This window comes from Ambystoma mexicanum, chromosome 13, assembly GCF_040938575.1.
Source record: "Ambystoma mexicanum isolate Mex_15411 chromosome 13, UKY_AmexF1_1, whole genome shotgun sequence".
Taxonomy (NCBI): domain Eukaryota; kingdom Metazoa; phylum Chordata; class Amphibia; order Caudata; family Ambystomatidae; genus Ambystoma; species Ambystoma mexicanum.
In genome coordinates this window covers 195,693,856-195,715,360 of record NC_090938.1, presented here as the reverse complement: position 1 = coordinate 195,715,360, position 21,505 = coordinate 195,693,856, and the positions used below count along the sequence as shown (strand labels likewise).

The 21,505-nt window shown below is 41.6% G+C and overlaps 1 protein-coding gene across 9 annotated transcripts in view; it reads right to left on the bottom strand.

Moving 5' to 3' along the window:
• Nucleotides 1-21,505, bottom strand: part of SYT2 (synaptotagmin 2) — a 1,362,149-nt gene that overhangs the window by 322,649 nt on the left and 1,017,995 nt on the right. For 2 of the 9 annotated variants that reach the window (XM_069633616.1, XM_069633620.1), the window contains exon 1: nt 405-547. The exons of 2 other annotated variants lie outside the window; for them this stretch is intronic. The gene's annotated coding sequence lies outside the window, so the exon portion shown is untranslated. Of the gene's footprint in view, nt 1-404; nt 548-965; nt 989-21,505 lie in introns of those variants that run through there. 5 more of the 9 variants (XM_069633619.1, XM_069633621.1, XM_069633617.1 and 2 more) reach the window with 4 other exon arrangements.

Sequence of the window (21,505 nt, the reverse complement as noted above, 5' to 3'; positions counted from 1 at the left end):
TGCACATTGCACAGCCACCCTTTACACACTGCACGCCCCTGCCCCGGTTTACACACAGCTCATGTTCTTATCTGCAGACCCCTCTCTTTGCACTCATCATGTGGGGAGTGGGGAGAGGGGGTGACAAATCTCATGCCCCAGCCTGCAGTGTCCCCGAACATATTGCACCGCATATCAATAAGGAGCCACAGTGTACACACCGCATCCCCCTGCCTGCACGAACGGGCTACACAGATAGGTTTTTGCTGACTATGAGTTTTTTCAGAGCTAGCTTGTGCTGGGGATTGGGGGTGCAGGCCCATGTCTGCAGCTGAGTGGGGCATGGTCTCAGCCCGTCCTGCCGCAATACTCCCCCCCCCCAACCCCCTGGTCCTCTTCACCCCCCCCCCACCCCCCCGCCGTACCTGCTCGCTGATCCCCGGACCCACCTCTGGACGCTGCAGAAGTTGGGGAGCCCGGTCCTTGCTCAGCCGCTGCTGCAGTGCTGCCTCCCTCCCTCTGCAGCAGCTCGGTGCCTCCTCCCCCCTCCCCCATTCTCATGCCTCGCACACACCGCACAGCCGCACACACACCTCCGGGGTGATCCCGCACAAATCAATGTGCAGAAGGCGCACGCGGGGGCGGGGGGGGCTCGCCGTCCCGTTATTCCCTTTAGTACGCGCAGAGGCGGCGGGGGAGGGGGCAGGGTGCTTGCCCATTCAGGTATTCCTTACACTGGGGCGAGAGGGTGGGGTGAGGGGCACTGTCCAGATTCTCTTTGACGGGTTACGGGGATCATTTAATGGGGCGGCGGTATGGGGGGGGTGTATAGTGGTCACTTCGACGGTGCGTTAAATGGATCCGCAAGGAAATGTTACTGCGGCGGCGGGGCTCGGTCATGACCCGAGCGTTTTAGTGCAGAATGTTCCAATCATTGCTTTTGAACATTGTGAACTGAAAGGGGGGGGGGCTTCAGCGATTCTCACCGGATGTTGGGGCGGGCGTCTCGATCACCTTGCTGCTGGGGAGGGGGGACCGGGTGGGATGCGCACTGTCCCAGGTGTCTCCTTTCTGGGCTGGGTGCAGTGGGGGGTGTGGGGGTACGGATGCCGTGTTGCCGCTGTTAGCGTCGAGGCTGCTTTCAAGGAATGATTCCCTTTGCTGCTGGGTCACGAGATGTTTTGGGATTTCCTTTGCGGGAGAGGGGGGGTGGGAGGGGCGGGGGGGTTGCGTATGAGCTCACCACCCTGTCTTTCCAGCGATTCTTTTGGTTGAGGTGAGGGCGGGGGGGGGGAATGACACATTACATTGGTGCTCTGAAGCCTTAAAATACCCCGACCCCCCCCGCACCGCCACCCACCCTCTAATCTCCCAGGTTCACAGGTTGGTCACTCACCCTGACCAGATTGGGTCTACTTCCTTTACGTTCAATTCCTTTGTCACAAACTTTTACTTGTTTGTGGGAGGGGGTGCGGGGGGGGGGGGGGGGCAAAGGATGAACCCAGAGTCAGTTATATTTACACACACCTTATAACACACCTAGACACCCTCATCTCCTTAACTGATGCCTCGCTGCCCCCACATTCTGCTCACAACTGGAGCACTGTTTCGGGAATCTGACACCCTTTTACTTAGTTATGCTCTGGTATTTGGCATTTGTGTGGAGGAGCAGGGGGATGCACAATCCCAAACTCCCGCCCCCTCACCTCCGTCATACTGGAATAGCAGAAGAAGAGCCCTGTGTGGGGTACCAGGCATTATCCCCCTACCACATCGAGTGTATGAGAGACGATATGAACTCAGACAACCATACTGAATGTACCCTCCCACTGAAAGGGTTAAGAATGTCGGCACACACCATTGGACATGATAAGTGAAATCTGATAAGGGCAGACTGATGTCATGAAGGGAAGACTGAGGACGTAGTCAAACAATATATACATATACTTAAGAATAAAGATGTAACTGAAGTAAGAAGAGAAACATGTCATCAAATACGAAAGTAACCTGCTGACTAATAAGTGTAAATACGCAGAAACGCAAGGTAGACAAGACATAGAAGCTTGCTGCAAAGGAAAACAGAGTGACTAGAGCGGCCATGATTGAAAGATGGACGCCAGACTCGTATTAAAACCAACCAAGCTACCTCATAGACAGACCAATGGTGTATAGTCAGAAGATGCTGGGAAAACAGCTTTGTGTGAGGAACAAAAATAAATCTTTTGCCCTGGGATGAAGGATGCTACTTCAAGGAATAATAAGGCACATGGGGAGGCAAAAGGATAAGCCATGTAAATAAGACATATTTCTCTTAGATTAAGCAAAGAGGAAAACATCTCAAGAGCCAAGTATTCAACAATTAAAAGTGCGGAAAGCCTATGCAAGGTGCAGTGAGCAAGTCTCTAGAGGCTGAGAGGAGTGATGACACCCAGTACAATTGAATTAAACAGCAGTAAATAGAAGGTTGAGATGGACAAATTTGTGGTTTCCTCACATGTGATTCAAAAGACGAGAACAAGGGCTATTCATTAAACTTCAAAGATAATAGTGTGCCTACACGGCCTTAAAAGTCCCAGAATAAGAGAACAGGCTGCACGGTCAACTACAAAGGAGAAGTCTTGGGTTAGGCCAGGACGATGAGAGATGATGGACTAATTGGGAAAGTGGGGAGTAGTCTGATGTCACTCTCAGCACCTGGGTTTCATTTTACTTAAGTGCTTCTAACAAGCCGAATGTCCCAGTTTGGGAAAGCATGCAAACCAATCAGAAGGTCTATGTAGCAACCTGCTGTACAATGTTGCAAAGACCAACTCGCTGCCATTTTTCTGCTATAATCAGTATTGTACGTATTTAGAGATAATTCGAGGTGTGTCTAACAGATAAGGGGCAGCCCATGATGTAAATAACACTTACACCAACTATAGGTATAGATTTTTCCTTAACCAATCCCTCCCTTCAATAGGAATTACAGTTTGTCACATAGGATGTTGCACAGCTGACGTACGTTGAGGTATAAAACATTTGTATAATCAAGTTTGGGTGTGTGGACTACAGCTTGTTTTTCGCCTGATTGCCCTACTTTATATTATGCTGATAATTAAGCAGTACTTTGCCATATTCTTTGAGTCTGTCCGGTTATTTGGGTCTGAGATCTTTATTGGTAATTCCGTGTAGCACATGAGACACTATATATATATATATATATATATATATATATATACTGGACCACGGGGGGTGACAGAGAATGGATGCTTCGGCAAAAAGAAACTTGTTGCATTTTAGATTTTGAAAGCAAATACCCTAATGGCCACAACATTGACAAAGAACCATATACTTTTTTAGGCCAATGAAGTGTGTTGATTATTTGTTTTCTTAACCTTACTAAGTTGTGCATGATTTGTATCTGTGTCCTCGAGAGTAAGAAAGGACTATGATCTCCATCTCATTGGAAACGTTTTGTTATGTGTTTTTTACTTTTATCTTTATCCATGGGTGGTTGTTTCTTTCACTTTGTATTTGTGATTTCTGGAACTTAGATGTATACATTGTATTGTTTGTATTGGGCTGGGTGTGACTCAGGCAGGTGATGAAAAGGCTGGTTGGTTATTGCTAATGAGGTGTTTACGTGGATTCAGCAGATATAAAAAAAATCATTGATTAGCCTATGTCCATCTAGCAATCCAATATTGACAAGTATTCTTTTGGAGGATTTTCAGTGGTTAGTTACCATGCATTTAAAAATGTATGAAATAATTGTTAATGAAAACAATGATGTGCATAAAACAGGGTTGAGCCATGTGAGTTGAATATCAATGTTGCCAGGTATTATGTGTGATATACCATGTCAGCATACACTGTGAGGTAATGCTGCTGGGTATTATACACTTTATCTCTTTAGCATTATATACCATGCAAAGTGTTGATATAATGTGGGAGGCAGTGTGTCAATGATAACTCCATGTGCCAAATATAAATGCTGTTGGACGTCAGGCCATCTGCACTATGCTGATATGCACTGGGAGAAAATACTGTTAGGCACTATGGTCTTTATATGTTGAACATAGTGCATTTTTATATAGTTCTGTTATGCCATGTGTGATAGCGTGTCATACTCAATTTGATGTGCTAAACATCAATGTTGCTGGGCATAATGCATTTTATAGTCATATTGTTCTGATATGTACTGAACAAATATGCTGCTAAGCACTATGCACTTTACAGTTTTCTTATCTGCACAGAAAAAACGCTTCTAGGCACTATGCACTTTAAATTTTGAGTATTATGTAGTGTATTTGGTTTTGAAGACACTGAGACATAATAATGTTAAGCACTTAGCACTTTATACTGACCGTCTACGGACTAGTGAGAAAAATATGGTTATTTTCAAACAAACTGCACAGAACGGTATATGTATACAATTGGAATGCAAACACAAGCTTCACATAGGACGTATCACAATCTACTTATTTTGCGACTAAATTGGAAATATACAGTAAATTACTGACTTCCAAAAGAGACTGAGCAAAATTGAACAAAATGAATGAAGCGGACACTTTTATCTATTATAAAATGCATTATGCAGATTTAGAAACTATTTTTTGGTTAGAAAAGTGAATAGCAGCAACCTGTCCAAGATGTCTGACAAGGAAAATGGGTGAAAACAATCCCCTTCCTACCTTTGATCCTGCTACCCACTGGGTATTTGAATGTGCAGGAGTGAAGGGGCCAATTGTTGTGAACAAGCGACGCAGTAGTGGTGAAACGCGTAAGCGCTTCCAAATTATCATGATATATCATGGGAGTGCCATACTCTTATGGATTTTTTTTAATTGACTGCTGTGATATTTCTACAAAATGAAAATAAAGGAAGTATGTATTGAAGGACTGGTATCCTGATTATTACCTACAATCGCTACAGAGATTGCCACACAATGACTGGTGAAAAATCAGTAGTAAGAAGATATATTTATATATATATATGTATATATACAAGTAACAGGATTTTGGGAGATTATAAAGAAGAGAAGTAGATACCTTGATTCGATTCCCAGTTCTAAGGGGATGGAAGGGTACGCACTAAAAAGACTCCAAATAGGGGTGTTAAGGATTCCTGAGGCAAAGCCAACAAGAAGAGTGCGCATCAAGCTCCAAAATGGGGCAAAAATGAGATGAGATACATTTACTTAAGATAGTAAATGAAGACATACGCAGGGGGAAATAAGTGCAAATGTGTAGGGTTATAAATATGTCAGTGTAAAGCTTTTCTTGTGTTTTAACTAGTAGATGAAAATGATAGTAACAAATGATTTTTGGATTTTTTCTCAAGAGATTGACATTAACCAGAAGGATAAAAATCAAAGGACACTAATAAATAAATAAAGAAGAGACTCATAAAATATCAATGATAGAACAACGAGATATTAAAAATTTATAGAAAGTGCAAACGAAGGAACAAAAAAGAACATTTCTGTGTAGAGTTGATGGTGCCTGCTCAAATTGATCAGATCAGTGTGGTTTATTTGAAAGAGAATAATAAAAAATCGGGTACGTATAGACAGTTAAAATCGACTTGTCATCACGGGAGACACTCCTCTTCTACACTTATGCAGGACATTTATAAGATACACAGCTAAGATAAAGGAATATCATTCGGAATAGATCCAAGGCACGACTAATAAGACCCTCACACTGTGGCCTTAGGAGGGTTCATGGTCAAAAACAGTATTGCACATACGACAACGTATTTAAATGCTACATATGAGCGAAAGAAATTACTGAAAAGGTTGACAGTTTTAAAGCAATGGAAGATGTACCAGAGTGAGAAAGAAGATCCAGTGGAGAAGGACTGGATACTTAATCAGTATAAAAGGGAAGATAAGACGCCTTTGGCTCCCCTTTCCCTCCTGAAAACAAGAGCATAGGCACAGAGGAGAAGGGATTTTATGCTTTTAAGGAATTGAAAGCAGCGTCGGGATAACTTAATCCGACATATGAGCCCCCCGCTTATAACAGTGAGGACAATGCGGAAGAGAGTATAAGCATTGAATGCAATATATTTTGAGATGCAATGAAAGTAAACTGCATGATGAGAGGAAGGATAGGCAAGATAAACAGATGGAAATAGAGGAAGAACTAAAGAAGCAAAATGTCACCCTCATAATTGCAATGGGCAAAATGTCCAACTTTTTTTTTAGCACCCCCCTTACACCAAATATATATGTGGGGAGTATGTGATGCTATAGTAATATGGGGTGTGGCATGGGGTCTCCCCCCACGTATCTATGTGGTGTAAAGGGGCTCAATAAAAAATTAAAAAGACGCCATTTTCGACCGTCGCGGTTCGCAGTGATCACATAGATCCAGCAGAAAGTAATGCAGGACAAAGCTAAGGGAATAACAATAGTAAAGAACTAATGGATGGGAACAGATATTAGTCAAGTTGGATGATAAGGGCATTGAAGGGTTCGAGAAAGAGGAAATAGAAGAGTGGGAAAAGAAAGAAAAGGAAGAAGGGAGCATATAAAGAAGAAAAAATAAGAGAATGCAAGCAAAGGGAAAAGCGAAGAAGTTACAAGGCAATGAAAGGAAACGAAAGACTAGAAGAGAAGAGATGAGAGGAGGTATCATCACAAACAATTCAAGAACGTAGGGTGCAAAGAAGGCGAGGGGAAGATGAATTAAGGGAGATGAGGACAAGGGAAGAAGAAATGAACAGAAGTTGGGGACTAAAAGATGATGAGCTAGATTATGTATGTCTTTGAAGCATCGTGCCAATCGAAGCACAAGAGCGACTTGAGGAAGAGAGTGGGTCACAACAGCCCCGTAGGGAGGTTCAAGGGGGACCAAGAATACTATCATGGGCTTATGTGTGAGACACAGAACGTATAGAGAAAAGACTTGGGGATTTATATAGTCAAATGAGGGATAAAGAAGGACATACAACCCAAGAGAATACAGAAGGATCTCTATCAGGGGAAACGGGAGGAAGGCTAGATGATATCATAACAGATGAGCACAGAATTGTAGAGGAGAAGCCGAATGCCTCTGAAGGAAGTCCGGCCCCCCTACTGCCCATATGTTTGAAGCCTGAACCTTGTTTGACACCAGTCGTTGTGACCATACCGTGACAAGTGTTCGAGAAAAGGTATCCATTAAGAAAACCATACCAGATGTATAGCCAAAGGGATGGTGGTCTCTTGGAAGAGTTCCCTGAAGGAATATGAAAACAAGAGAAAGAGAAGCGAGGTGCAATGAAGGAACACCATGAGTGTCAAGTTTATTAATTCAAGACAATTAAATGCTATAAAACAGGCCAAATTCTGTTCTCCTGTCACGTGAGCCAAGGATGGAAATAGGAGTTGGACATGCAGGACTGAACTATGATAAGCGTGTACCGGTACTCCCTTTTATTCACGTGAGAAGAAAATCTACTGTAAGGCCAAGATCAAAGACAGTCTGCATGGCAGAAGGCATGGGAGATGAGATGCTAATTCGGTGGAAAGCAAAAGTCATGTCCACCTCCCGGCACCTCGGTATGAGCTTATGTGCTGCTAGTGAGCCGAATGTTCCAGACAAGGCACAAGAGTGCCAACCAATTGTAGGGGGCCACATAACAAAGGGCCTTATAATTTAAGAACCAATAGTATTCTGTGTACTTAATAAGTGTTGAGGATGACTTGCAATAGGGGCAGGCTTAAGTTGTCCACCTGATAGTAGATGTCCTATCTCAACCGGCCCCAGTATAGAAAGTGTACTTAGATGTTCCCCTTAATGCAATCCCAATCCCTCATAGGTTTTTCTTATTTGCCACATAGCAGGACGTCACTTATGATGAATTTTTAGTACTTAAGTGTCATTTTGAATCAAATGCATTGAGAACCCAATCGAAAGTCCGTTGATGTCCACTGTAACTCCCTGTTTTAGGCAATTGATATTAAAACAGTTGAATAAGTTTTTGCCAACTTCCTGAGTCAGTCTGATTATTTGATGTAAGAGTTATTCTGCATTCCATCCTTTGTATGACATGTTACTGATTAAGGAACTTAAGTTCAGAATGCTGTCTTTAAGTAGACTAGATCTTGTGGAAAAGGATAACAGTCATACAAGCTGGGGCATAATAATGTCAGAGGAAGAATGGTAATAAAACAAGAGAGCACAAAGGGAGAGCGCATGTGGATTTTCAAAAGAATTGAGTATAGAGAAAGGGGTAAAATAGACAGATTCAGAGGAACCAAAAGAAAGAGCACCAGAATAAACACCATACACTGAGTGACCACAAGCCTGATCACACAAGGCAGGGGATGTATCCCTGCCTTATGTAAGTAGATTAAGGGCACTACCAGGATGGAGACAAACGGGTGACACTAGCCACACCTGGAAGATGAGAAGTGTAGGCAGGTATGATTATGGACCAGGATTTTCACAATTCCCATTATTAGAGAAAGAGGGAGGATAACTACAATATACACTGTTGCCACAAATGGATAAAGACAATTTAAGATGTAAATTACTGAGTTTAACTTCCGGTGCTGGAAAATTGATTTATGAACTAGAGAGAATGACATCAGGAATGACAGTAGCTATAGGTGACATAAAAGGCTTGCTAGCAGCTATTATAGAGGTGAGAGCTAACGACATTTGGAAAAAAACAGAATATGCAGGTGTGGCTTCACAAAACATGACACACGATGGAGCACTATTTAATAATTGCAGAGCATATGTATGGCGGGTGCTCAGAGTACAATACCCTGATACATCAAAAATTGGTGCGGTTATGACTAGGAAAATGGGGGAGTGAGAAGACCCTGTTGCTTACATTCAAGATATTCAAGAACACTGGTGCATTGAGACATGTGAACCATGAAATAAAGCTGTAGCTTTATTTTACCACATTTTGTGTCAGGGACTACCCGAGCAACTGCAAAGGCAATTGAAAAAACATGTGGGAATGGAAGTGAAGTTGTGGCCAGAAATACAATCGACGATTATGCATCACTGCCGATTGATGCAGGAGATGAATAAGAAGAAAGCTGAGAGTAGAAATCAGGAGGAAGAGAGGTTACTCCAGAAGAAGTTGTCAAAAATAGCCATAGACTGAGCGGTATTAACAATTAATGAAGGAGGGTTGACACAGGAGATGCAATCAGTGCAGCAAAACAAAGTAGTGTCCCATAGATCAGAGTGGGTAAAAGGTTTGCCCAAGAGGAAGAGGAAATGGGCCTAGAGGAGAACAACGAGGTGGATTTCAAAACCCTCAGGGAAGATGAGGATTTAATGGTGGACAACCAGAATGATGCAAGAACAGCAGATCGATCGGACACATTGATAGAACACGTAGAAGCAGAGGAGGCATTCAGAAAAATTGGAAAGCTCTAAGTGTTGAGGATGGGCTATGCTCCACAATATAATACAGAAACACAGGAAATGTTATGGCCAAGATCACACGCAGGTTCAGGCATATGCATTGCAACCACAGCAAATGCAACAAGTGCAATAATAAATGCAGTTGCCGCTAGACAAATCACAGAAAGTACCCATGCAAACACAACAGTTACAAACTCAACAAGCACAGACAGCAGGCTATGGTGCTGCAATGGAATATGACTTCAGGAGTCCAGCAAGCACCTGTACCCAAATTAGAGAGTGTGACTGTGGTAGGAGGAAATCCTTACACAGATACAGTGAGCGACCTGATGTGTTTGGTACTACCAGTGACACCAGACCCCCAAGAGGAACCAAAGGTCAAGGTGACAATAGGAGGCAAGACATTTTCATTTTTTGTAGACCCTGGAGCAACCCGTTCCTGTGTCCATGAGGGAACATACTCAATGTAAGGTATTTCAATGAATGTGCAGGGATTCTCTGGGGCAACAGGTTTAGTTTATTTCATATTTGAATTACCAATCTCTATAGGAGAACACGACATGTATATACCATTATTATATTCTAGGCAAATGCCAGTTAACGCATTCGGGTGTGACTTAATAAGGAAACTTAACATGACGATATCGTTTACTGACAAACAAATAGTGTGTTCCACTCAAGGTATACATTACATGAATGTGAGGGAGTTTATATTAGCCTGTACAGTCCAGAAAGCATTATGAGGGGTCCCTTTGGACCCCAAAGTGTTTTAATACAGAGTGACCTTTATTACCATGGTTGCTCAGATTGATAAGTACACTATTAAGAATACCTGATGAGTTTTTGTTCAGACCCAGAAATTCCTATGGATGATGAAGAAGAGCAGATTATCCCCTTAGAGTTAGAAGCAGCAGTGGTCAGAGCGGAAAGGGTGTTTCTTCATGGGACAAATGATGAGGGAAGAGGATGGAAAACAGTGGTAGCCCTCAGTGAAGGATACAGGCTGACATAGTTGAGAGACACAGAGTTGTTTAAGGATGAATACTCAGATGATGAATTAGTATTTTTCATGAGTCTTACTTGTTGGGTAAAAGTAGAGATTATATAAATACCACAGAGAATGGCATTGACAAAAAAGAAACCATTATTTTGTGTACCCAGTGAGAAATCGACAGGGGGTTGTGGAGATTTATTCAGGACATTCGCCCTCTAAACAATATAGTCGATGTTGAGTTTTGTTTAGTTCCAAATGCCACAACAATATTGTGTAACATCCCATCTAAGGCCAAATATTTTGCAGTCATACAAGCAAAGAATGCATTCTTTTCAATTCCCGTCCATGAAGACTCACAGGATATGACTTCCTTTTTGTATAGAATGATCCACCTGAAACATTCTCAACTACTCCAGGGGTACTGTGAGTCCACTTCAATCTTTGATAGAGTCCCCCAGATGGACGTAGACAATGTTCAGCTCAAAAGGGCAACAGTTCAATATTTGGATGACATTTTGTTATGCAGTGAGACAGAGGAAAGATGTAGAGAAGATTCAATTAAGCTTATGACTATCCTCTCAGAGAAAGGAGATAACATGGATAAATAGGAGCTACACTACTGTCAGTAAGAGGTCTTGTATAGAGGACAGTGATTTCTCATTAGGGTAGGAAAGTGATGCCTGAAAGAGCAGAAGCAATTATGAAGATCTCAAAACCGAAATGCAACCATTTTTAGGCTTATGTAATTATTGCAGGGCCTGGGTTTTTGATTACAGTACCCATATTTGACCACTTTTAAAATGGCTTAAAGAAGCACAGGTGGGCAAGAGTAAAATAATATGGACAGATGAGGTGAATGAATTTGAAGAATTAAAAAAGGCCATCAGTACAGCTCTTGTGTTGCGAATTCCAGATTATAATGAAGAATTTTATTTGTTTTCCCATTAAAATGGAATAGTCATGACAGCAGTCCTTACACAGAAAATGATATTAGGACATGGACACAATCCATTGGCCTTTTATAGTGGGATTTTAGATCCAGTTATGAAAGGGCATTACCTATGTGAGCAGTCTTTAGCTGCTGTTGCTTTCTTCATTGAAAAGCTTATACATATAACACTGGGGTGTTCAGTAATATTATTTGTTGAGCTTGCATTATTTGCGATTTTAGTGAAACACAAAAGTACATTAACCACACAGCGAGCATCAGGATATGAGGTAATAATATTGACTCCTGTGATTAAAATGGTCAGATATAAGACAGTGAACCCAGCAACATTCATAACTGAACCAGTAGGAGAGGATGCTATCCACATGATTGCACACCGTATACTGAAAACTATAATGAAATACCACAAGCTCGAGAAAATGCCCTTGGGAGAGGGGAAGTTGTTTTTAATTGATGGTTCTTCAAAAACCGACCAAACGACTGGTGAAAGGCATACTGGATCAGCAGTAGTAAGGTTGAACTGAGAGGATTAATTTCAAGTGGTGACAAGTGCAAGATTGCCTTCGCATTGCTCAGCACAGGTTGCAGAATTAGTGGCGCTTATTGCTGCGCTTCAGAATTTCGAAGATGAGGAAGTGACAGTGTACTCTGGCTCCACCTATACGATGTCAACTGTGCACGTAGGTCTGTCATACTGGAAAAGGAGGGGATTCCTCTGAGCAGACGGCACTCCAGTGCATCATGCAGCCCGATTGGATAAAGCTTTTGAAGTGCTGGCACTCCCATTGACTTTAGCAGTTGTAAAATACACAGCGCATTCTAAAAGGACAGATTTCATTTCTCGCGGAAACAGAGCTGCAGATTTAGAAGCCAAAAAGTCAGCCTATTTTAAAACCATTTCTAATTTTGAAATAGAAAGTGTTAAACAAATGACAGGGCGATTCATATTGGTAAAGGAGGGCTTTAACATGCTGTATATTGTCCAGCTAATTGAGGTACAAGTGTGAGCACAACAAGAAGAGACAGAATTATGGAAGAAGGAGGAGTGTTCTTTATCACCCACTGAGGCAATTTGGAGACATAATAGCACTGGAAAGCCAGTTATGCCTCTAGCATTATTAACCCTGCACATGTGACTTGAGAGGGTCTAGCTGCTACAATAGCATACAAGTGGTTTTCTCCAAATCTGTTAGAGCATGTGGCAGAGTTTATTGTAAATTGCATTGTGTGCTGGAAATTAACTGCAGAGCACAATTTGCAAACCGTGAGAGGAGCCATTTCTAGACCCACAGGTCCATTTCAACACCTACATATACACTATGTAGATATCCTGCAGACATGCAACGGTTACAGAAAAATGCTGATCATGGTATGTCCTTTTTCTAGATGCATCAAGGCAGGTCCATGCAAATACCCTGATGCCACATACACTGCCAAGTTACTTGTGCATGATGTGTTACCAAGATGGGGTGTGTGTGCGGTTTTGCGGTCTGACAATGGACCGCATTTTGTAAATGGGTTGTTCAAAAAAATAGTTAGTCTATTAGGCATTAAGCCTATGTTTTCCTCCGCTTATCACCCACAGGTGATTGGTATTTGTGAATGATTAAATGGATTATTGAAGAAAAGGATTGCAAAGATCAAGATGACCCTAAAGAAGGTATGGCTACATTGCCTACCCCTTGCCCTATATGCCCTAAGAAACCATCTTGGCCCAGAGCACCATCTAACTTCTCATGAGCTGGTGACCGGATGCATCATGAGAACCCCCCCTTTCTCCTCCAACTAGGTTCAAAACTGATGCCCATAGTGTAGCAAAGGCACTATGTGATGAGATGCATGAATACCTAACAACAATGCCTGCAAGTGATTCTTTCATGTCTCAATCGGTCAAAAATTGAAGGGAGGGATCAAAGAGAAGCAATAAAGGCAATCAACCCATTGAAGCAGAGGATTTTTTATCACAACCAATTTTATACCCATGAGACCAGGTGCTGGTATGAAGGTGTGTACGCACTTGGAGTACTCTCTGCTTTGGAGGTCCATACAAGGTGGAAGAAGTCACACCCACAGCAGCCACGTTAAGAGGATGTAGAGCCTGGTTGATTTGCATGATATCAAGCCATATAAAGGTGAAATCCTGACCCCTCCTGCAACTACCCAGAGTGAAGTAAGAGAAGAAGTTCCACTTATGCAGACTGATTCAATGGCCAAAAGTAAAGACATGGAAAGTGAAGAACACAGCAGCACCCTAGACTAAAAGCCAATGAGCCTCATTACGAGTCAGTCGGTCTGGAAATAACAGTGGCGGTTATCCCGCCACCACCGTTGTTTCCGGACCGGCTGATCTCGAGTCCTGCAGGCGGGAGGTGTCATTCCCGCCAGGTCTGACCTGGCGGGTTTAACACCACCTGCTGCAGGCGGACGTGGAAACACCGGCACTATAGGACTCCATGGGAATGGGGATTTACTGAATTCCACTTCTGGAATTACCGAGTCACCGGGGTTATAATGCCCCGGTGATTCCGGGAATCACGGAGGCGGAATGGTAGTACGAGCCCGGCGGTAACCTGCCGGAATTTCAGGCACGCTTTCCGCCGGACTCGTAATGAGGCCCACTATCTTTTAAAATTTGACAAGGACTAAACAGACTTGCAATTATCCTGGAACCTTTTAGATAGGCTCGAGTAACAATGCATTGAAGTACCACATCTGAAAGAAAAAAAGCACACATCATCTTTTTGTTACCTATTGCAATAACATTACACACATTCTTGTATGTTGTTTTTACCTACATATTACAGTCTTATCCAGCTCTAATAAGAAGATACATAACGTTTCTTGGAAATCCGTAGAACAAGCATGTAATTTTTAGAATAATTATAGCAATCATCTTGTAGTTCTTGATATGAAGTTGTGAATCAGAGACTTACAGAGTTACATATTAAATGTTTCAGCAAAAATGAGGTTTCAGAATACAAGAGGCTCATTGCCATCTAGAAAATCAGTGAGTTTTCATGGAATAATAATCTTGGTGTCAACCTGCATTATGACATGTGTTTTCCTCCTGATTATTATGACTTTTAGACATGTTATAAGAAACAAAACAGATATGTTGGGTGACAATGAAACATTTACTGTTGCCCCTGATGAAATCACAAACATCATTTTTTTATAATCTTACTAGCCATTTATTTCGATTTAAAAGGGATGTTGGGGAAGATCATGAAGATGTAAATATGTATCTTAATAATTCGGCTCATTTAAAGAATAACCTATGGTATCAGCACATGAAAAAGTTGAGAAGAAGCACGTCAGATGAAAGCTGCTTTGTGTGTTCCCTTATACCTTATACTTTGGGAGCCTATAAATATTCATAGCAAAAGAAGTATTAGTGAAAATAGGCAAATTTGACTGACACACCTTGCACTTTGTCTAACCAGAGGACAGTTCCAAGGCAGAATAGCATCCATAATGTGGATGAAGAAAGCACCATCTCAAAGAGAAGGCAATTATGTACAGGACATAAAGCAAAGAGAAAAGGCAGCAACAATGCATCAAATAATAAAATATGAACAGACTGGAATAAATGGAGCAGAAATCAAGGTTGAAGAAAACAATAAGTTACAATTCAAGGATAAACATGGGAAGGAAATACGAGAATGCTGGGAAAGAGGTCAACTAGAAATTAAAGGAACAGTGCTTACTCCTGGGGGATGGGCTGAAGGATTGGTTGTGTGCAAAGGAATGGCATTAACCTGACAATGGGAAGGAGTTGTGACAAATGCAGAAAAGGAATGCAAAACCCAATGGCCTAAGATTGCAAGATTGTAGAAATGGGTCGACAATGAGGGAGGACCATTGCAGATACTACCCATGAAGAATGCATCTTTATGCTTCATAAATAATGGCATGATAAATGTTGGAGAGAACCGCAAGGTGACAAAGTTTTTGATGTGCCAGACATGAAGGAAGGAACAGCAGCCCTGATGGACCATTGCTGGGCCTGTGGATCAAGAGCATATACAAAGTTGCCACAAAAATGGGGAGGTGTTTGTTCATTGGTTTTGATACGCATACCAGCCATACTAGTACCACAATGTGACCTGCAGATTACGGACCTCCCAAAAATGTACAGTCAGAGAGATAATTACTTCTCAGCAAAATCAATAGAAACATATTATGACATTCGAGATGAGCATATGATCTTCTGTAGAGCAGCACTGAATTTTACAGCTATATTCCTGCTTGGAATTTAGACTGCAGTGAACGCCAAGTGGATGTAAATCAACAAATGAGAGCTGCTGCAAATGATCAATTCTAAAATAAAAGGATTTAATGTGGTCAGGGAAGAGTTGCGGGCAATCAGGCTTATGGCCCTCCAGAGCAAATATGTTATGGACTTAATTACTGCAATGGAAGGAGACGTGTGTGCCAAGATCATTGCTTCTTGCTGCACATGGGACTTTGACAGAAGCAATAATGATGTTGTCAACCTTGCACACAGAAATGGTGGAAGAAGTAGCCAAGACTGAAGAGGATGTCTGGTTTTCATCTCTGTTTTCATGGATTCCAACTTGGTTGGCAAATACCTTCAAATTGCTTGGAGCAGTACTATTGTTGGTAGTGCTAGAATTTTGTCTCATAAGGATCATCTTGGGAGGGACAATTCCAGAAGACAGCACAAAAAGCTATTGGGATGAAGATCATGATTGATATAGACCCTGGAACTGGTGAGCAGATGCAAAATGAGGAAAGTACCCATCAGAATATAAAGAAAAGTACCCTTGCACCTCCAGGAACAAAGTTCTACTATCCAAAGGAGCATAAAAAATATGTAGAATGATGGATAATCTGTCCACCATCAGGAGATTGCTGCCACATGACCTGGTGTTTGCAGGGACATATACCAAATGCAGATCACCTGAGGGGAGTGACAAAGATATGGGTCCAAAGAAACAACAGTATGAAGAGATGATAAAGGAGAATGAAGATAGGAATGTGGCCGAGGACTCGACCAGAGGGGGCAATGTAGAGGAGCAGTTGGATGCATTTTCCATAATTCCTGCCCCTTCACTGCTGTCATACTGGAACAGCAGGAGAAGGAACCTATGTGAAACTCCAGTTGTTATGTATATATCACATTGAGTGTGCGAAAGACAATATGCACTCAGACAGCTGTATCAGATGTACCCTTGCACAAAAAGTTTAGAAGGATGCCGTATGGAAGGATGTCAACACATACCATTTGACCTCATGGAGCACTGAGTGAAATCTGATGAGGGCAGTGATGTTATAAAGAAGCTATACGAGGACATTCTGTAATAATATGAAAATACTTAAGAGTAACAATGTAACTGAAGCAATAAGAGAAACATGTACGAAACAATACACTGATCAAGAATGCAAAAGAAGAAAAAGTAACTTGCTGACCAATATGTGTAAATATGCAGTAACACAAGGTAGAAAAGATACATAGAAGCTTGCTAAAGAGAAATATATAACGTGGCAAGGGCAGCCATAGTTGAAAATGGATGCCAGCTTTTGTTAACATTCAATTCAGCTACCTCAGTAATATATCAGGGTTGCAGAGTCAGGAGAAACTGGAAGAAAAGCTTTATGTGCAAAACAAAGAGTAGTCTCTGTTGGCTTGGGATCAAGGATGCTGTTTTTAAGGAATAGCTGCAAAGCATGAAGGTAGGCAGATGAATAAGCCATGGATGAGGCCTTTTCTCTTAGATTGAAGGAGAAGAAAACATCTTCAAAAGCCAAGTATTGGACAATTAAAAGTGTATAAAGTATATCGAAGGTAGAGTGAGCAAGTCTCTAGAGGCGAAGAGGAGCGATGACACGCGGTATAATTAAATCAAATGGCAGTAAATAGGAGCCTGAAAAGGACACATTTGTGGTCTCTCCACATGTGACTCAGAATTCTAAAACAAGGGCTATTTATTAAGTCTCAGATGAAGATATTGATGTGCTTATTCTCAGTTGAATGTCCTAGAACAGCGAGCAGGCTACAAGATTAACTACAGATGGGAAACTTTGGCTCATGGCTGGACTGATGAGAGATGATGGACTAATTGGGAAAGTGGGGAGTAATTTGATGTGATTCAAGCACATGGGTTTGCGTTTTCCTTACATGTTGCTAGCCAAACCAAAAGCCCAAGGTTCTGTGAGAATGCTAACTAATCAGTGGGTCTATGGGGCAACCTGCTATACCATGTGTCATAGACCAATCCGCTGCAATTTTGTTTGCTATAATCAGTATTATACGTATTAAGAGGTAGTTCTTACAGATAAGAGACAGTCAATGAAGTATTAACCTATATATAGTCTATAAGTAGATATGTTGCTTTAACCAATCACTTCCGCTAATAATATTTATGGTTTGCCATGTAGGATGACATCATAAATGATGCATATTGTGGAATAAGACCTCTGTGTAATCAAGTTTGTGTATGAGTGTGCAAGCATCTGTCTGATGTCTGCCAGTTATTTGGTCTGAGATCTTTATTGGTAATTCCATCTGGCACAAGAGATGCTTCAGGGTGCTGGAGCACAAAAGTAATGTAGTATACCCTATGGAGCAGAGTGGGTATAGTTTTGGGCCAAGAGGGCTGGGAAATGGACTTAGAGGAGGGGTATAAGGTGGATTTCAGAACCCTTAGGCAGGAGGAGAATTTAATGGCGGACAGCCGCAACAATGTTCGAATTGTGGAAGGATAGGACGCATAGCCAGAGCATGAAGAAGTAGAGGAAGTATGCAGAAAAATTGGCAAGCTCCAAGGGGGTGATGGGCTATGTTTCGCATACAATATAGAACCACAGGAGTATTATGCCCAAGATCACACACAGAATCAGGCACATGCACCACAACCACAGCTAACAAATCATGTTCCATTTGAAATGCAATCACAACAAGGGCAAACACAGGAAGTGCCTATGAACACAAAACAGGTACAAACCCAGCAAGCACAGGAACAATGGGCCATGGTAGCACAATGGAATACAAATGCAGGAGTCCTGCAAATACCCAAACTTGAATTACGGAGTGTGGCCATGGTGGGAGGAGATCCTTTCACAGGTACAGGGATGCATTTATATCCACAATACGACAGCCCACAGAGCAACCTGATGTGTTCAGTACTATTAGTGACACTGGACATCCAAGAGGTACCAAGGGTCAATGTGATGATAGGAAGCAAGACATTTTTGTTCCTTGTGGATATTGGAACAACTAATTTCTTTGTCCATGAGGGAAAAATACCCAATATCAGGCATTGTCATGAATACACAGGGATTCTCTGGGGCGATGAGCTTAGTTCCTTTTACAGATGAATTACCAATATATAAAGGAGAGCACAACATGTCAATGCCATCATTATATTCTCGTCAGACACCTTTTAACATATTAGGAGGCGACTTGATGACAAAATAGAACATGACAAAATCATTTACTAATGAAGGAATAATGTGCTCCACTCCAGGGATAAATTACATGCATTTATATTAGCCTTTACAGGCCAGAAGGCATTGCAAGAAGTTCCTGTAGATCGAGAAATATTTGTGTATGTGGTGATTATTTTACTATCGGGGTTACCCACGTTGGTGGGTAAAATATTGAGAATACCTGAAAAGTTATTTTTTAGACCAGAAATACCTTTTGATGATGAAGAAGGAAAGGTTAGAGTTAGAAGCAACAGTGGTCGGAGAGAAAAGGGTCATTGTCCATGGAACAGATGATGAGGGGAGATGATGGAGAGCAGCGATAGCCATCAGTGAAGGATAAAGATTGACAGACTGGCAGACAAAGCGATTCAAAGGGATGATTATTCAGATGCTGAATCAGTATTTTTCATATATCTCACTTATTGGATTAACATGGAGAAAAGAGAAATACCGCGAATGACGATGGTAAAAAAGAAATAGTATTTTCTCCAGGAAGACTTCGAGAAAGTGGCAAACATTTGATGGCCTATAAATCCATATGATATGGGTCTATTGAAATGAATAGGAGTAGTTAAAATCAAGCTTAAGCCAGGAGCAATTTTGCCACAAGAAAAACAATATCCCATGTCCAGAGAAGCAGATGAGGTTATATCTGAGACCTTTTCCGCTTTAATGAAACGAGGAATATTGGTGCCATCTGAGTCCCCATGTAAACGGATGTGTACCCAGTGAAGAAATCAACTGGGGGTCATGGAGATTTATTCAGGATCTCCATCCTCTAAACAATATTGTTGAAGCAGAGTTTCCAAATCCTGCTACAGTATTATGCAATACCCCATCAAAGGCCAAATGTTTTACAGTTATAGATTTAAAAAACGTGTTCTTCTCAATTCCCGTCCTTGAGGACTCACAAGATTTGACTTCATTTTCATATAGAAATATCCACCTGAAGCATACTTGTTTGCCCCATGGGTACTGTGAGTCCCCTTCCATCTTTAACAGGGTCCGTCAGATGGATTTGGATAATGTTCAGCTCGAAAGTGCAACAATTCAGTACGTGGATGAAATGTCAGTGTATAGCGATACATAAGAAAGGTGCAGAGAAGACTCAGTTCGACTCATGACCATCCTAGCAGAGAAAGGATACATGGTAGTCAAGGAAAAGGTACAATATTGTCAGGAAGAGGTCCTATAAATAGGATTGTCAATTTCTCAAGAAGGGAGAAAAGTGACACCTGAAAGAGCAGAAGCAATTATGGAGACTTCAGAAACTAAAACAGTGAGAGAAATGCAACAGTTCTTAGGCCTTTGTAATTATAGCAGGGCCTGGGTTTTTGAATACAGCACATACATTTTACCACTTTTAAAAAGGACATAAAGAAGCACAGGTAGACATAAGTAAGATAACATGGAGAGATGAAATGATGAAGGATTTGAAGAATTAAACAAGGCGACCAGTACAACCCCTGTGTTATGAATTCCAGATTATCTTGAAGAATTGTATTTATTTTCCCATTCAAATAGAGAAGTCATGACAGCAGTCCTTACACAGAAAAATACATTAGGGCAAGGACACAAACCATTGGCTTACTACAGTGGGAGTTTAGCTCCAGTTATGAAAGGGCATTAACCTTGCAAACAAGGTTAGCTGCTGCTACAATTGCCATTGAAAAAGCTCCAAGTATTAATATGGGGTGTTCAGTAACACTATTTGTCGAACGTGCATCATTCGCTATTTTTGAAAAGCCTACAAATACATTGACCAGACAAAGAGCATCAGGGTACGAGGTAATTATCTCGAACCCTGCGATCAAAATTGTTAGATGCAGAATAGTGTACTCAGCAACATTCATAGCAGAACCAGTAGTGGAGGACGATTATGTACATGACTGCACAACTCATTTTGAATATCATGATGAGCAGGTGAACACATGCAAACTGAGGACAGTACCTGTTATAATATAAAAAAATGTCCCTTGGCACCCCCAGCAAAAAATGTTACTACCCTAAGGATCACCAGAAAGATGCAGGACGTTGGATATTCTGTCCACCATCTGGGGAGTGCTGCCATATAACCTGGAGTGTGGATGAACAAAAGTATGGTACCAAAACATGGCTAATGAAAAGCCACACCAATTGTCGCACGAAAAATGCCATTTATGTTATATCGTGTCCATGTCACCTACTATATGTAGGGAAAACTACCAGAGTATTCGAGGTACGAATTGGAGAACATCATTCATGTATCAGGAACCACACTCCTGATAAACCTTTGATGGATCATTTTGATAGGCACCATCACAAAGAAACAGACATGAAATGGTTTGTCTTACAAACCCTCTATACAAAGACAAGAGGCGGAGACATGGCAAGTGCCCTACACCGTCTTGAACAGCAATGGATCTACTCTCTAGATACAGTCCGACAAGGGTTAAACATTTCGGTGGAATGGAATGTACTTAATAGTATGTGAACCATACCAGGGCTCAATCAATTTGGCTCTTAAGACACACCATTCGAGAGCCCTCGCTAGAGATGGAGGCTCTTCCGGCAATGCATTTTTTAAAAAAAAGGAGAATATATATTAAAAAAGAGAAACCAGCTAATTTGCCTCCATACTTTTCCTGAACTGAAGAAAGGGATTTTTTCCTTTAGATCCCGTGCTTTTCCATCTTCCTAGATGTCTTTTATAGATATCGGGTAAGTAAATAAATCCAACAGTAGTAACCATCGTTACTACTAGAGAGACGCACTGCAGCTCTTTTACT